Genomic DNA, 17,697 nt, shown 5'->3' on the forward strand with positions numbered 1-17,697 from the left:
TGTGTGTGTGTGTGTGTGTGTTGTGTGTGTGTGTGTGTGTGTGTGTGTGTGTGTGTGTGTGTGTGTGTGTGTGTGTGTGTGTGTGTCTGTCTGTGTCTGTGTGTGTGTGTCTGTGTGTCTGTGTGTGTGTGTGTGTGTGTGTGTGTGTGTGTGTGTGTGTGTGCGTGCGTGCGTGCGTGCGTGCGTGCGTGCGTTCGTGCGTGCGTGCGTGCGTGTGTGTGTGTGTGCGTGTGTGTGTGTCTTTAGAGACTTGTTAACATGTTTTCGTATACTTGAACAACATCATTAAAGGAATTTACTAACACAACTTTTATAATTTGAACAGTTTTTAAAAAAGTGTAAAAGCAAAGATAAATATATAATAAAAATGTATACCTCAGCAGGGATTAAACCTGGGCCCTCTTGAAACAAAAGCTTACTTGCATCCACTTTATCAAAATATAATTAAAGTTCGTGATTAAAATCGTTTGTGGTATATACAATCTCTTGCTAAATCATTGATGAAAATCGTAACAAGTGCTTTAGAATTTTAACGATTTCAATTAATGATTATTACGATACAAACTTGCATGTTAAACGGTTTTTTTTCGTCAAGAGAATTAGTTTTCTTCTTAACATATATAGCATACACTACTTTTTACAAATGTGTGTACCTTAAAGTCCCTTTAAAATAGCATTATACATAAGCACTTTTCGTTCTCATATCCAGTTTGATAATTTAATCGAAAGAGAAGAATTGTTGTAGATTTTCAACCGACACATCTTACTATTAGGGCCACCGGCCAAAAAATACACACTATTTACAAACTCTATACAATCACATAGTTGCCTTGTAACGATATACATATAAATACAAAGTAATGAACTGATTTTATTTTACCGATGGTATACTAAACTTGCGACTTTATGGATAATTTCATCATTGTTTGATCCCATTAATGATTGAAAAACAGATACTGAACATCCACCTTGGTACCAAATAAAAGATATTGGGTACGAATTTCTCTGTATTTCAAACAATTGAACATGCCTAAAATTCACAATCAATAGCACGTATACTATTTTTATTCAAACAAAAATAAACATAGTCTATCATTAAATGGGATATTTGATTGTCTACCCATCTCAAGATTTAATTATGATTAGCACTCTAAACTTAGGAAATACAATTATATATTTAAATGGTATTCTGAGGTAAGATATCTTTCAGTATTTAGCACTGTTTTGTAATACATGTAATGGTGACAGCGAGAAGAATTGTTTTATCACTTTGCCAGTTTTGAGTATAACAATCAGTAATGCGTTGGCGAAAGTGTCGTATGAATACATTAACATGACTCATTTCTTGACTTATCCATACATATCCATAGACATAACGAAATAACATGGTTTTGTGTTTTGAAGTCCAACATTTTCTTCCGGAGTCTACTAACGCTTTTAATATTATATAAGATTGTCTATGGTATATATCATTAGGCATAGTTAGTTACTTACACCAATATTTTTTTTAAATTGTAAAGTAGGCAACACATAACGGGAGACGCCCGCATTCACTATGAAAAAGACACGTGTTAGTAGTTTTTTTGACATGCAAAATTCGTTTACAAAATGTGCTATGTATAACTTCAATCGAGTCAATATACTCATACCCCCCCCCCCCCATATTTGTGATCGGTAATATAGAATCGGTTTCATCATACTATCGAACAATATAAATAATTCTTTAATCGGAAAATACCCAAATGATTTTTTATATTTGTAAATAAAAAAATGCTTTTTGTGCTTGTGCACTTAGATTTTCATGCGTAGCGCTTCAAGATAATTTTTCTGTAAACATTAATCCCTAGTATTCATAAAAGAGGTAGTGTTTATTCGCGTGCCACGAAAACTCCAATGTTCGTAATGTCTTAAGGGTCCACTGTTTCTAAATAGACTTATTTCGTGTGTTTTTTTGTAGATTAATTTCCATTCCAGTTAAGGCACAACATTCGTCAATAACGTTTATTTAATTACATGTAATTAATCTGCGAACATAAGACGTAATATGTCGTGAATTTCATTTATTATGAATATACCCGATCCACATTTTTCTCGTATCATCGTAGATCATTCATCGATTCATAGTGTAAACAATCTTTGGACTGGTCCTATCACCTTGACTGGTTCCAATATATCATTTAAAAAAACTCTGTTATGTTAACATGTCAAAATAAAGTCTGTCTGTCGGGTTGGATTTTACTATTTTGGATTTTAACGCATGAATATAGCGATTTATACATATTAAGTTAAACATTTTTTCCATGTATGCCTTTTCTTTGTAGGGATTGGAATAGTATATGGTGATTTATTTAATCAAAGGTTTTACAGAAGTCAATATTTAAACAATAAAATATACCTCCTTTTTGACAGATATTTATTAACTTAAGCGTGTAGACAGAATATATTATCGATTGCTGAGTAACCAGTACAAAAACTTGACTGTGATTCATCAATTTTATAATTGGTTTCTGTCCATTCGTACAATGGTTTATTAATGACACCCGTGAAGATTGTATGCATTGTATTTGTTAGTGATATTTAACGATAGTTTTCTGGCATATGTGTTGGTCCTTTTTTACGAATAGGGCAGATAATACTTTCCCCCATGAATTTGTAAAATCTTTGGTTTCATTAAATGTTTTTAAAACTCTGATAAAACAATTAGTTTATTAAGAGAAATGTTATTAAGAGTAGGGTCTTCAGCTTAACCGTCCAATAAAATGGGTGTATGATCATATAGTTAATTAGAGAATCGCCAATAATTTGGACTTATACTTATGTCAGCGGATAGTTTACGTTTCGCTTGTTTCATTTTTGTCCACATAGATTTTTGCGATAATTAAGTACTTTCCTCCTGTTTGCTGTTCGAGTATTTTAAATGTGTTTGTTTTTTCTTCATATTTTTTCGTTTAGCTTGTTTCATTTTTGTCCACATAGAATTTGGATTTTTTCGATCATTAATTACTTCCCTTCTGTTTTCTGTTTGATATTCGAGTATTTGAAATCTGTTTGTTTCTTCTTCCCTTAAGTCATATGATGAACTGGAAAGCCGAACAGCCCGTAAATACTTATATTTCTGCAATTTAAGAAAGTTACATTGTACGTCCCACCATTGCTCGTCTCTCATCCTCTGAGTCTGTAACATAACTTTGCCAGCGTCATGATAGAATGATGTAATGTTACCAAGAGCTAAATTAATGTTTTCATCTATGTTGTTCATAAATGTTTGGCCGTTTTTATAAAACAAACTTTTTAAGCGATCTAGAAAATCATGTTCAAATTTACTCCGCCATTTGTACGTTTTAAAATTTTAAAATTTACTTTGGTTATAACTGATGATATTTCGATCATCAATATATTCCATATTCATCTGACATGTAATTGGAAAATGATCGGATGCGCCACGGTAAATGACTTGAAAATTATTAATATGATCGAACAATTCAGATGATTTAATCATTTAGTCAACCACACTAGCTCCATCGTAAAAAAATACGTAAATTGACCATCTTTATCTCCTGGGAATCGTCCCTTTAAAATATGGGTATCAAAAACACATCACATGTTTACTTGAGATCTGCCGAAATTGTTTACCCGCAATGTATCTGTGTTTGCTCGTGGTATGTCGAATAAACTACCTTCTTAATTGACTTCTCCGAAAATGTTATCTTAATTATCATATTGTATATAATCTATACAATCTCGATCTTGTTCTTGCATTAAAATCATTGGCTACAAATATCGATGCGTTTTGGTATAGGAGTTTTAACTCTTCCAAATTAGAGAATACATTTGATATACCATTCTCATCATTTTGTATTCATATATAGGCGACTCTTCTGGTAAAACGTGTGAAAAATACGTTATTATATCAATTATTTAATTATAATTGAACTATTGAAATAAAATACAATACAGTCAGAAAATGAGTTCATAATACGTGCCACAATATTAAGTTTCATTAAATGGCTCCTGACAAAAACACACACGCGCCGCTATTTGGAATACTATTTAAACTTAAATGCCTTACATGATTGTAAAATATATACTTGTCAAATATTGTATTCAATTCCCAAATATGTTAATCCCATGTTTAACATAAAAGAGCTATATCAAAGGAGATTACAAATGATTTAAATTCTGAATTATCTACGTGTTTACTTAGACCAACAATATTCGAACTAACAAATCTAAAACTAAACTGTTGTTCATTGCTATTCATAACATGTGTATGACCTCGGCAGTTGTTCTAGTTCATGACAGTATCATCAGAAATAATGTCATCTTGGCCTAGGTCCGTGGTGTCAGTGATATGTCGGTTTCTGCTCGTTGTTACGCCTCATGCTTCTACGTCATCAATCACGTGGTTTGTATCCTATCCGTTTTCTTAGTGAATGTTGTTGCTGGGTTCGTTGTTCGGAAAACCATGTTGACATGTGGTCGAAAACGTGATTTCCGTTTACCGACAGATACAATTGTTAGTGAATTGTCCATGTATTTATGTACCATATCATTGATTAAAATCTAAAATAACGAATAACTGCGTAGTTCTCCTTCGACCGTTGCGTTCCCCGAGGTGTGTTCTTTGTTGACGGACTCTATCGGTAAAATCCTGATAAACAGAAAATGCAAGATTTTTCCTAATTAGTGTATTCGCACGATTTAAGATTTGTTCGTAGTTATTGTCTTTCACGAATTTTACTAGTATTGTACACTTATTTGGGTCACGTGACTTAATTCGAAGCGTAAATTAATTCGTTCTTTTAATTTCATAAACGTCAGCTTGTTCCCCAAAATTAAGCGTGTCCTTTAAAAGGGCCTTTTCACAGATTTTGACATGTTTTGAAGTTTGTCCTTAAATGCTTTATATTGATAAATATAAACATGGGATATAAAAAGCTCCAGTTAAAAATCAATAATAAAATTTAAAAAAGGTAACCCTCGGCAGGGCTCAAACCACTGACCCCCGGAGTCATGGAGTAAAAAGTCTACTGCTTAGACCGCTCAGCCATTCTTCCGTGTGCACTGGTATATGTATTTTATACTTTATATAAGCAATCTTCGTAGATTCACAAAATATAACGACAACAACAGCACTCTCCAAATTAGTAATTCGTTTCGCGTTGCAACGCTTTATAATTTTCGGGTTTTTAAATCGTCAAAAGATGCATATAATGGCTATTTTAGAGCATGGTAAATGTTCGTTATTACTGTTTCATGACAAATATCATAACTACAACGAAAATTTGCGAATCTGAAACACCTTTTTTTCAATTTTGTCAATTTACCCAAGCGTGAAAATGCCCCTTTAAGAACGATCGTGATGGAGTTTTTTTGAAAAGTCCCATTTTTCTTGTAGACTCTATTATCCAGGGGAGGCAACCAATATCAAGAATATGGAATATGTAATGAAAAAATATGAATCAGCACAAATGACATCTACGACTTCATCGGTAATGACGCTCACTCAAGCGCCATATAGGAAACCAAACATGTTAATCATTATAGGCTTTAGTTGGGAAAGGTTGACATTTTTTACATATATAGAACCGGAAAATAACGTTTTTGTGAGAGTACTTATCGAAAACGACAAGCGACATGTTTTAAAAGGGCATAACGGCGCGCATGCATGCACAGAAACATAGTTTCTATTTTTCTCGTTTGTCTTACTGACTGATTGATTATGATGTTAGTTTATATATATATTTGTTTTATAAATATGTATTGTACATACAGTTTAAAACAGATAAAACATGGGCCGGACAGCTAGCAGTTACAATATTACTTAACGAACAATGGAATGGTTCTTCCGGTAGTTGTCGTCTTGTCTGCGGATTTAGAAATCTTCCCAAATAGCGGGCTATGATTGTGTACAAAAAAAGAGTTCAGCTACAATATAATTAAGTTAAGAAACATTTGTTTGTAGATTACAAACATGCGCTCGATCAAAAATGTAAGCATTACTATAAAATTAGAACCAACAGACGATGACTCAATGTGCCGTCTTTGCATACATCATCACGGCCTCCTGTTAGTAGGCAGCGTATATAGTTATCCGGAAAAAAAATGTTCTGCGGGTTTTTTATTCACTGCAACTAATGTCCTATATACCAATATGTTCAGACAGCTATTTTAGTTAATAAGATACAATTTGATCTCAAATCAAGCCGTTTAAGTAGGCGTCCTTTTACTGAATAGACCCTTTCGAGTTTCATAACGGTACAATGATTTAGGAGATTTAATTAACGTCGTATGTCTGCATCTATTTATTTTGCAGATAGAGTCACAGACACGAACTTTTCCACGTGCAAGCTTGATTCTATCGTAGTGGAAGGATGTCTGACACCCAATGCAATTTGTATTGTTGTACTGTGTCCACTGTTTCGTGGTCAAAGAAGATGACCTCATACTCGGCCATTGGCCAATAGTCCAATTGTACATGTTGGCCGTTATGTTATCTATCCTGTGGTATGTGTCCAGAAATACTATAGCTGAATTGGACAAAATATCCAAGTGTAAACTGCTTGCACAGGCTTCCAAGGTATTTGCGTTAAATTCTACCGAACATCCATGCTCGAAGTTAAACATTTTAAGACAACAGTGTATGAATTTCACTTTTAAAACCACTAGCACGTTCGGGTTACCAGATGGAATTTATTACGAGCCCGAACCAAAGTGTAATAGCCCGAACTGTTTATCACAAGTTTTTAAAAGAAGTTTATATTTTTGACAGTTCTGGATAGTTTTTATTGCAGGTAGGGTGTAATAGATAAGGATTGCAAAGAACAGCTCATCCCAATTAACTGGAAATGTTATTATAATATTTCAATTACACAATATGATTATAATATTTATGTATGAAGGTTCTCGTCAGTCAACACCTAATATGCAGGTAAGATGCAAAGGTTTATAGCCAGTCTGTAATTGTCGCAAATTTGAAATTCGAAAAAGTACACATTTTCGCATCACGTTTGATAAGTGGTTTCTTTTCGATATTTTTATTTGATACTGTATTCCCAGTTTCTCAAACCTCTTTGTATAGACCAGCGGTCGAGGACTTGTTGTCAACGACGTCGAATTATTTTTTTAATAATTTGACAAGGTGGAAGATCTGTTTCAAATCGATTACTTCATGACTCTGCTAGTACAGTACGATATACGGTGTCAAGAAAAGAATACCAGTATATATTATTCTATGACAGTTAGTCGCAGGTGTTGTGGTCAAATAAGATCTCATATGAAAGCACACCAAAAGCATAATATCAAGATGTATGTGTGTTATGCGCGTGTATTATATGGCAGGAAATTATTTTATTCAGCAAACACTGACGCTGAAGGTAAGGTTATGTTATGTTCTTGACAAATACATTTAATTATACTCAAACGTTATTTCAATGTAATATATTTATTACGTGTGCTCCTCATCTAATGTTCTGTAATCCTAAAAAGGTCTGCATGTACTTGTCTGGTTATATGTTCGGTGCATTAGGTTAAATAGTTGGTCCAGGAAATAATTTCATTATATAAATCGGTTGAGATTTATCTTATGGTAATTGACGTTTTCAATTACTCAGTGCATTTGTATAACCTATTTGCCCTTGAGATATTGGTTGAAATAATAGAGTAAAAGGTTTGATCATTTAAATGTTCATAATTTTGTTTTGATAAAACAGACCAAACTGAAAATTTGATGGACGTATACTTTTATTTATTTTTGACACAGCCAAATCTTATGTCTTTCTAAGACCAAAATTAGAATGTGATATACGTATACTTTTATTTTTTTACAGCCGAAACGAATGTCTTCTAGGATCCTTGATATTCCTGCTGCTCATAGTGACGTTGATAGGGGTTCTTTGTATCAACTTCATAGAAAACTTTTTCAAATTATATAGTGGTGTGCTCACGGACATGTGGCTGGGTTGAGTTCAACTAGTTATGTTAACATATCAACTTTGAATTTTTAATAATCGAGTATGGCATTTATATTGTTTTCTTTGTTTGTGCATTATCATATTATGTTCATCAGAAAAATAAATCAGTCGTGTCCTTCAGTGTTTAGCGAATGATGTATAACTCATTATTGTAAAATGTATACACATACATCTCAATTCTGAATGTACGCTTCTGATATAGGCATAAACACCTCTCATTTATATGAAAATGCACATGTTGCTGAGGGCAAATGCTAATTAATAAAGAACACAGATTTTCATTTGCTTTTGAATTCACGTTTTCTTATACTATTGTAGTGTTATATCTTAAATAAATATTATATTAACTCAGTTACAACTGGTACTAAAATTATGTTTAACTCACAATACCGAACATGAATGTCACAAGTATCAAGTTATACTAAAGTCACATAAAATGTGTATTATACATGTCAAAATAAATTATTATGTTCTGTGATATTTAATGAAGCTGTACAACATTTTATGACGTGCACAGGTTAAAAATACACTGTTTTCTCAAATATAATTCCAAGCCTCGAAAATTGGATACAAATTCTGAAATGTCCTTTAAATCATGATGTGGATGTAAAAGAATAATGTTCCTTAAGGCTGAAAGTCTGACTCAGTCTCCCTTTAGAGCGTCGTTCGGGTTATTATTTAACAATCACTTTTTAGTATGCGTTTATTGTGTACTTGCAAACACATTAAAATCCTATGAGTATCACCATAATAGTTTATGAAAACTGGTAGGTTTTGTCGAGGTGCGTATTTCACATGGCTGTGGCGTTCAACACATGCATAAGAGTGTACACATTTTGATATTCTCGAAGATGTTCTGAATTTTTATCGTCATTTTATAATTAATTATTTCAGGATACACATGCAAGATTTACTGGTAAATAAAACGAAACAATACAAAAAATGTAAAAAATATTCTAGTTTTGTATTAAACTTGCAACGCGAAACAATTGAATAATTTGGAGAGTTATATTGCTGTCGTTATATTTTGTGACACTACGATGGTTGCTTATTACCATCATCATCATCATCATCATCATCATCATCATCATCATCATCATCATCATCATCATCATCATCATTTATCATCATCATTACCATCATCATCATCATCATCATCATCACCATCATCATCCATCATCATCATAATCATCATCATCATTATCACCATCATCATCATCATCATCATCATCATCATCATCATAGTCATCATCATCATCATTAACATTCTTCAAGCAGTGTTACTTCTGATGGCCTCAACGGCGACATCCGGCTAGCGTGTCCTTGACAACAGTATTGTACAGGGAGTCGTGTCTGGTGATTTGCCAAAACCAAGCCAGCTTTCGTCGTGTCTCGGTCGTCAGTAGGGACTCTTGTGGGCTAACAAGTGCTTCAGTCTAGTTCCGGATGTACTCGATGGTATTGCGCTCCGTTTTAAAGATACGGGGCAGTCTACGTAGGCATGTGTGTGCAAACGCCTTTATCCTGTGTTATGTGCCCGCGTGAAGCGTCCTTGTCTCGCAGCCGTTCTTAAAAATGCAGAATACGAGGAACTTATAAAGCCTGTTCACAGTCTTGCCATCGTTGAGGTCGCAAAGGCAATTTTAATTCGAACCCCAAGATGGTACCATTTTTGGACAGGGTTGCTCCATAATTTTAAAGCTGGTCACTTTTTATAACTTCTCGCAGTTCATGGTGACGTCTGTACTGGTGTGTGTCTCGCTGTTTATCATGATCTTCGACTTCTCCCTGCTGAACTCTATCCCGTATAATCCGGCTCTTTCATAGAGTCGGTTGGTGAGAACCTGAGGGTCACCGCTGGCGCAATCCATGATTTAAATGTCATTAGCGAATCACATGTTTGAAATTGGTCTTATAACTATGGAGATAGTGGTTTGGTGGAAATAGAGAGTCTCCCGCATTAACTCTCATTGAAGACTTTGAACATTGTCCATTTAGAAAAACTGCGCTGCTGGCGTCGCAGAAGCTCGTCTACCACAGCCAGGGTCCACTGAAGTCGCGGTTTGAAAACAACGTCGCCCAGGCGTATCGGCTGATGGTTGTTGCCACTTTTCGTCTGGAATTCCCTTAGTGGCGTCTGATATTCGAGAGTCCATCGGTGACGGTACTATTCGATAAGACATGCATGAGCCTATGCGTGTTGTGTGATATCACGGCGTGAAACGTTGGGGAATGAACAATCACCAACGGCTTAAGCGTCACTTTATGGTATTTCAGTCAGTCTTCTTTAATGGAGTAGATGCGCTGATGTGAGTGGTTCTGAATCATCTCGACCGGAAGTGACGTATGTAATCAGTCCGTCATTCATGATTGCTTCAACTTCTGCAATCACTGTCTATAGTGTCTGGAAGTCCACGGAAGCCCTTCCAAACACTTTCTTGATGGTAATTTTCTTATTTCCGACATGCCGCTTCCACCAGCCACCGTACCATGGGGCTCTTTGGGGAATAAACTTCCACTTCGTTTCTTTCTCGGTCAATGCGTAGCTGCTGCATGGAACGTTGTTGGCTTGTATAGGCCCCTTCCCCCAAAAGAAAGGCCCGGTCCCCTAGAATTTTTTTTAAATGATGCAATTTCCCCTAAATGTTAAGCTTACTTTGGGAAATGAATTCCTATTTTTCAGTTTTGTTGATATTTTCCCCATAAATTGGAAGGTCAGCTCCTTTTCCCAAATCAAAAACAAAAGCCATGGCATAATATTGGAAACTTAAGAAACTTTAACAGACCACAAACAAGCATCATTGGGTTTATATTATTATTTATTGTGATGCCACTGTTTTATTAATATGCATAATCAGAGTTTATATTCATCTAATCAATATCAATAATAACATAGAAACGAAAATTAGAAATATATACCTCTATTAATACATACACTTTGCATTGATTATGCAAAAAATAATCTTAAATGGTTTGTTTATAAAGTTCCTTAAGAGAAAAAGCTCTTCATAGTCCCTGTCTGTCACTGCAGTTGAAATATTAAACTTGCTGCATTACAAAACCTTCTGTGTAGTTCGAAGGTGTTCATGTACTTCTTAAACAGCTTCGCACATTTAAACAGGTGCAAATCTTTCGACAAATCCTTTTCAAGTCTGAGAACAACAGAAGAATAACACATTTTAACAAAGCAAAAATATGAATCATGATGTTACAAAAAGACAAGTGAATCGGAAGAAAATCTTATATTTCAAAAACATGTTTGTTAAAAAGATAATAGATACAACTTCAACCATGTGGTTTAGTTAATATGTTCGGTTTAAAATAGATAAGTTTCAACAATACACAATTATTTCAGTATTCCATCAGGTACAAATTGGTTCATTTGATAAGTTATCAGTACAGACTAAAACATATGTTCTACAAACTTATAATAAAGTGTTCAGGTTAATTGCTGGATGTTATTTAAGTATACACTTGCCTTGGATATTTATCACTTTCATGCACACACACAGTCTTGGTGAGCAAGACCATCATCATCTTGCTAATCTGCTATGACAGTTAGGCATATTTGAAGGATACCAAAATCGAATCGGAAACATAACATTTATGTGTCAATTGTTGCCTTGAAATGAAAAAAAACTAATGAAATCTGCCACATTAACATGTGTTATTTTACCCCACCCACAAGGTAAAATCAGCTTAAAAGTGAAAACCCATATAAAGACAATTGCTTGAGTGCATATACACCGAATTTAATATATTTTCGGTAAAATATCCCTCAGTTTCTGACACAAAAAACAATTTTGATACATACTTTATACACATAAGTTGACTTTTTTCGTTATTGCACCAGAGGAGTAATTGTTTACATTTACAATGTTTCCCGGCCCGTAAGCGAGGAATTGGTTCCTGGCTAAGACGAAAAATAATATTGTTGCTTTCACCGCGTGTAGATGACCGACATTACAACTGCGCAAATGTAAACTTGTAACATTGCAAGATGTTAAGATACCTGTTAACTAATCTACACGTGTTTACATGCTCACAGTGGGTAGTTCGCTAAAGTTACTGTTGCAAATTTGTATACTTTTGCATTCACCTTTGTAAAGAAGCGTTAGTGTCGTGACAAAGTTTTGTGCTTGTGTGTGCGATTTAAAAATATTAGTTAATGTATATTATACATTTTGAACATTTAATTTTTTAATCATGGAACAGTTTAATTATACAATGCACAAAAATGAACATTTGAGATGTCTCCACCTCAAACATTAACATTGTTGAAAATTGAAACATTAAATATCAAATATTGTTTATTTTAACGGATATTATTTGACACAATATATAATCTATAATTGCAACATGAAACATATTAGCTGAATACTCAACACGTGCAACATTTATGTTTCTTTGCCTTCCATAAATGAGATGAAACTGATTCCTTTATTCATTATTAGAATTACCTAATATGTAGCATTGACCAAAAGCTAGAGAAAAATTTATTTTTGTCATATTAACTCTAGTTGAAAAATGATTAATCATTATCCCCACGCTTTTTTGAAAAGCGTAGGGATATTGTGGTTATCTCCGCCGACCATCCGTCCGTCTGTCCGTCTGTCTGTCCGTCCTGGCCACTATCTCCTCCTACATTTTTAGCACTAGAACCTTGAAACTTACAAACATGGTACCTATGAGCATATGTGCGACCTTGCACTATTTGGAATTTTGATCTGACCCCTGAGTCAAAAGTTATGGGGGTTGGGGCGGGGCCGGGTCAGAGATTTTTACTCATTTTTTATGTTATTTTACATTAACTTCTTCATTTCTGCACCGATTAACTTCAAATTGATACTGAACCTCTCTTATGACAATACGGTCAATCTCAACTATGCATGGCCCCACTACCAACCCTGGGGCGCCCCGCCCACATAGACCACACCCACCTAAAATTGCCTTTTACTATAATTTCTTCATTTCTGCATCGATTCACTTCAAATTGATACTGAACTTCTCTTATGACAATTAGATCAATCTCAACTATGCATGACAATACGGTCAATCTTAACTATGCATTGCCCCATTACCAACCCTGAGGCGCCTCACACGCATAGGTTCCACCCACCCAAATGTTCCTTTTACTATAACTTCTTCATTTCTACACCGATTCACTTCTAATTGATACTGAACTTCTCTTATGACAATCCGGTCAATCTCATCTATGCATGGCCCAATTACCAACCCTGGAGCGCCCCGCCAGAATAGGCCACACCCACACAAAATTGCCTTTTACTATAATTTCTTCATTTCTACACAGATTCACTTCTAATTGATACTGAACTATTCTTATAACAATACGGTAACTCTCAACTATCATAGCCACATAACCAACCCTGGGGCGCCTCGCCAACATAGGCCACTTCCACCCAAAATTGCCTTTTACTTAACTTCTTCATTTCTACAGCGATTCACTTCTAATTGATACTGAACTTCTCTTATGGCAATACGGTCAATCTCAACTACGCATGGCCCCATTACCAACCCTAGGGCGCCCCTGAGTCAAACATGCGGCGTGGGGATACGCGTCGGCCTCTGCCGCGCCATTTCTAGTTGAACATGATTTGGTGATTTGCTTTTGGTATCGCAAAAATATTACATCTTATAGCCACTTTTTGATTTTAAAAGCAATTTCAAAACGTACTCTGAAAAAAAAACACACAAGAAGCTTTTCTGATAACGACTTTTACAATTCTCTCTATTGTGACGTCTTGTTACTTGGTTTAAATCCATTCTGATTATCATGCTTCGTTATCAAAATATGGTTTGTACTGTTGTTTTAGAGAAATAATAATGCGACAATCAAATACATGAAATGTGATTTAAATTATATTTTGTAATTTAAATATGTATTTGGTACGTCTAAAACACATACGGAACTTGTATAAGCACCCAGCAACGTATATCATCAAACTGTCATGTTGACAATTTTGTATGTGGATTGTTTAGTGTTATTGTTGGAATAGTCATTTTTCGCTCAATGATAATACGTTTAGTTTTAATTGTGTTCGTTCGAAAAATCATTGTAAACTGATACAATTTCCTAAACGGCAACATTACTGTTACATTTAGACACAATACTATAAAAACAAATAACTAAAACAACTGATTTGTGTAATGTTCAGAAAAAAGTAATTTTCAAGTTTATTCTACTGACCGGAAATATTTGGTTTATTAACTTTGTTAAAATTATGTGCTCACTTAGTAATAATTGAAATAGCATATGCGCACAGTATTGCAATCCATATCTCTCACAACATGAATGAGTAAGTGTATAACGCAAACAATAATGTAGTTGTGTTTCGACTTTACTCTTTTCCTGTTCTTGTGTTTTTTTGCTTGTAACTTCCGCTTTTAATGCATTTGCATCAGCATTATATAATATATTCATATTGTATTTTTGATCAATTTTAATTCAAATTTACGCGTTTAGTTTGTGGTAAATTCTATGTCATTTTAAATTGTTAACTAACCCATTATAAAAGGATACGAATAAAGATCGATTTAAATAATATTAATAGTGTTTTATGTGAAAAGCCATACGGTTCATTCATACAATTAAATACGTTCCAATAAATATTTTAAAACTGATACATTATAGAGGAATTGAACACGACGGTTTAAAAATATTTGGAGAAAGGGCAAAATCCCGGACTGCTGGAAGAGAGCGGAGGGAATATTCGCCCCAAAGGAGAAGGACTCGAAGGATATTGTTCAGTTCCGGACCATTTCTCTGTAGAGGGGAAGATATTCTTTGCAGCCTAGCCAAGCGACTGACAACGTTCCTTACTGACAACAACTACGTTGATACGTCAATTCAGAAGGGTGGAGTTCCCGGATTTTCAGGATGCGTCGAGCATACCAGTGTTTTCAGCCAAGTGATCCGGGAAGCACGAGTGAACCATGATGACCTGACTGTAGTGTGACAAGACCTTGACAACGCTTATGGATCAATACCCCACAAGTTGATTGAGAAGGCACTTGAGCAGTATCATGTGTCAAAACACGTTTGTAACCTGGTAAAAGACTACTACAGAGGCATTAAGCTACTCTTTGCTGTGGGAGACAAGACAACAGCATGGCAAAGCTTGGAGAAAGGCATTGTCACAGGATGCACAATCTCTGTGGTCCTGTTTGTGATGGATTTCATGGATGACTTCACTCTGACAGCAAAGACCCACATTTAAGCAAGGTGGTGCTTTCGGCCCTAGAAGAGGCAGCAAATTGGTCCAGAATGAGGTTCAAACCCAGAAAGTGCAGAGCACTTGTTATCAGGAAAGGCCAACCTACCAAGAAATTCAATCCGACAGTGAAAGGTGAGGACATACCATCGATAATGTACAGCCCCATTAAATGCCTTGGGAAGTGGTATGATGCTACACTCCAAGGTGGGAACAACATCAAGCGCATCAAGAACCAGCTCACTGAAGGGCTGAAGCAGATTGACAGAAGCGGACTACCTGGCAAATTCAAGGCCTGGTTATTCCAGAAGGGACTTCTCCCACGACTGATGTGACCACTGTTGCTTAATTAGGTAACAACAACAGTGGTGTAAGGACTGGAGGGAACCATTAGTAGGCATTTGCGAAAGTGGCTTGGCGTACCACCCAGCTTCAGCAACATTGGGCTCTATGGACGATCAAATCAACTACAGTACCCGTTGAGTTCGTTGGTGGAGGAGTACAAGGTGGCAAATGCCAGACTTGTCATGACGCTGAAGGATTCAAGGGATGACATGGTCCGAAGAGCAGGTGTTGAGACCAGGACGGGAAGAAAGTGGTCCGCTAGCGAGGCTGTTGCGCAAGCCGAGAGCCGCCTGCGACACAAAGACATTGTTGGAACAACGGCAGTGGGAACACAAGGTCTGGGCTCTGCGGAGTCGAGGAGCTGGAAGAAGGCGGACAGTAGGACAAGAAGGGAGATGGTCCAGGCAGAGGTACGTCTGGCCGAAGAAGAAGATCGAGGCATAAGGGCAGTGGCAATGGGGTGCCAGGGTGCTTCGACAAAGTGGCAGACTACGGGAAAGAAGATGACATGGGCGGATATCTGGCGTAGCGAACCTCTGCGCCTCAGTTTCCTGCTCAGGTCAGTCTACGACCTGCTACCTTCACCAGCAAACCTGCACATATTGGGAAAACGTGACGACACAACCTGCCAACTTTGCGGAAAGATAGGCACGCTAGAACATACACTATTATCTTGCCAGACAGCCCTAACCCAAGGAAGATACAGGTGGAGACACGACAATGTCCTTTAAGAACTGGCAGACATAGTGGAAAGGGAGAGGCGAAAGATGAGGACTGTGAAAGAGACCGGGAAGATGCAGTTTGTAAAGGAAGGGGAAACCATCAAGAAGCAGCAGACGCAAGAAGCATCGATCCTAGATCGTGCGCAGTCATGGGAGATGGTTGTTGACCTGAAACGAAGGCTGGTTTTCCCGAGTGTAGTCCAGACAACACAACGCCCCGACATGGTGATCTGGTCGGCAAAGGACAAGTGTCTGGTAATGGTTGAACTCACAGTTCCTTGTGAGTCGCGCTGTGATGAAGCGATGTAGAGGAGAACAGCAAAATATGCTATTCTGCAGAGGGAATGCAATGAGAAGGGGTGGCACACATGGCTATTACCAGTGGAGGTCGGCGTCCGAGGCTTTCCGTCAAAGTCTCTCTGGAGACTTTTCACTGCACTTGGCCTGACAGGAAGAGACAGAAAGCGAGCGGTCCACAGACTTGGGGATGCAGCGGAGAGAGCATCGAGATGGCTTTAGCTAAGGAGAGAAGAGAGGAGCTGGCAGCCGTCTACTGACACGCAGGGGATTGATCAACCCCTGCGGACCCACCACCAGGAGAATGTATCGAGATTAATGGGTCGAAACATTCAGTGATCAGTGGCTCTCGACTGAGGATGTCAGTAGTTCAGCAGTTTAACGACTGTTTACATCTCATAAATTAAGAGAAACTTATAGTCTAAATAACATGGTTTTCGAAGAAACTGTCCTGTATTTACACTGAACTGTCAAAAAGTACTTTTATACGATTCTTAGCCGCATGACATTAGTATAAGTTAAACTGATTTTATTGGAATGAACAGCTTGGTGTGTGTGGTTTTTAGCTACTTATCCTAAAAGTATTGGAAGTCGACAAAGATATAATGTCATAATGTGAAAATGCCGCATGCATAGGTTATTTTAATTTTCACTCATTGAACTCATATTCAATGAAAATGAAATCATTCAATCATTTTCGTCGTTAACTGTCCACACATAAGTTATTCGTTCTAATACTAGTGTGTTTAAATGAAGCATAAAGACACCTTTTAATGTTTCCATTTAGGGCATATGTCAGTGTGCTACGAGTGTCAAAATAACGCATTTAAAGCAAAACACATAATGGAGCGGTTAATGAAACAGTAAAACAACAATACAACCGTTACATCCACATACAAAAGTACCAATATAACAGTTTGATAACAAAAGATGGCTGCATTATATTTGAATATAATAAAGTATATAACATTTCATGTATTGAATATTCGCCTTGTTTTTTCTGTAAGCCCTCATTATAAACCATATGCTTGACAATGAAGCATGTTCATCAAAATGAAAGATAACAAATTCCCACGGCGTCACAATGGATATCGCAAGAAAAATATACGAATTTTCCCTTGTGTTATG

The sequence above is a fragment of the Dreissena polymorpha genome, chromosome 2, assembly GCF_020536995.1.
Source record: "Dreissena polymorpha isolate Duluth1 chromosome 2, UMN_Dpol_1.0, whole genome shotgun sequence".
NCBI classification, from domain to species: Eukaryota; Metazoa; Mollusca; class Bivalvia; order Myida; family Dreissenidae; genus Dreissena; species Dreissena polymorpha.